This window comes from Rhipicephalus sanguineus, chromosome 9 (genome assembly GCF_013339695.2).
Source record: "Rhipicephalus sanguineus isolate Rsan-2018 chromosome 9, BIME_Rsan_1.4, whole genome shotgun sequence".
Lineage (NCBI taxonomy): Eukaryota > Metazoa > Arthropoda > Arachnida > Ixodida > Ixodidae > Rhipicephalus > Rhipicephalus sanguineus.
In genome coordinates, this window is record NC_051184.2 from 58,354,823 (window position 1) to 58,356,715 (window position 1,893).

The window sequence follows — 1,893 nt, forward strand, 5'->3', positions numbered from 1 at the left end:
CAAAGCGCAAACCAAAGCGGGTTTTGCATCGCAGAATATCGTCCATGTACGAGGTTGCTCTCCAGAAATGAATCTGATTGCCTCCCGGATAGCAACAAGCTCTGCGGCAGTTGATGTGGTCTTGTGGTCTATTTTGTACCGTCGAGCTATAACCATCTGTGGGATGACAAAGGCTGCAGCAGAGGTACATAGCGTGGTAGATCCATCGGTGAACACGTGCACGGTGCCGCCGTGCGCTGTATAAATGTGTTGTAGGGTCAGTTGTTTGAGGCCAATTGGGGAAACTAGGGACTTCTTCGTAATCCCAGGAATCACAAGGCTAACAGGCGGTTTAGGCAGGACCCACGGAGGTGTTCCAGGAAATCTCGGGGAAGAAAACCTTGATGGTAGAACGTTTTCATGCCGTGATATTGCTCTTGAAAAACTGCAGTTTGGGTGGGTGGCGCGGAGTGCTGATAGCGGGTGCTGCTTGTGTCGGGTCAACAGGCGAAGATGAACTCGAAGTGGCTCGCAGCGCATGTATACACTGATGGGACAAACCCGAGCTTCCGCGATGGTTCCATTCGTTGACGTGCAGCGTGGTAGGCCCAAGCATGTTCGCAATCCTTGAGCTTGAATACTCTCTAGCGTGTTCACACAGCTCGGTCTCATGTTTGAGAGCACCGGCATGCTATACCGTATATATCCAACAAACAGCGCATTGTAGAGTTGAAGAAGTGACGATTCTGATGGGCCCCATTTTGCTCCTGCCACAGTCCGAAGAATATGCAGAGAAGGAAATGCAAAATATGCAGAGAAGGAAATGCAAAAGAAGGCAGCAAAGTAATCGCACTGTATAAAGGAAATAATGTAAAGAAGTAGCAGTTCATACATTGCAACGTCTCATATAGCATCGTTACCGGCATATCGCTTAGAAACGAAATAATAATAATAATAATAATAATAATAATAATAATAATAATAATAATAATAATAATAATAATAATAATAATAAAATTCGGCAGATCCCACGCGTTGTGGGAATCGGTGTCATGCGAAGCAGTCAGCGAGTACTTCTATGCTGTATTTTATGGCTTTGAGTCAAGCGTTACGAAGTGGATCGACGTATTTTTGTAAATGCACATTGTAGGCTTAGCACGTCGACAACACTGGCGTTTAAAGGGAAACCTATGGTGCGACGTAACGTCAGCCCTCACGCTAGAGCACATACGTCAGTATTATAGAAATTAAGCGCATTTTGTGCAGCAGTCATGCGAATATCATACGTAACTTTCGTTAATGTCCGGGGTCGAGCAAAGCTTCAATATAGATTGCTCAATCATAGGAATACAATTTGAATGTTTATTATACTGTTATTAAAGCCGACCAACACTGGAACCAGAGACGTTAATCTGATACGACGCCTGTATCCTAGAAGTATATATGGAGTGTTTATTGCTTTCTTGTAGAATTAGACAGGCAGCAACACAACCACAATGTACGTTACACCGACATTACGCTTGCATAGGCTGTTTTTCCAAACCAGTTTATAGACCTGGCGTGGCTCTGTGGTAGAATGCCTTACGCAGAATGCTTGCGTTCGATTCCTGCTGGTATCCTAATTTTTATACTTTGCATTCCTCTGATAAACGTTGCCGATGTCGGTATTTCTTAAAGATGTCGCACTTAAATTACCAATGTCTGTTCTCGCCGTTCCTGGGTAGATATAAACTGTTAATCACCTGTGGCGCATACCCGTGCACCTCGGCCCGTGGTAAACGGGTATGTGCCACAGGTGTCTGGAGTACACGGTTTGACGACGGACGCGATAGGATTTTCACGTCATTCATGTCATGAGCCGTCAGTCATAATCCTCAAATCCCCTTACCCTCCCATGCCAATTATGGTCTACAC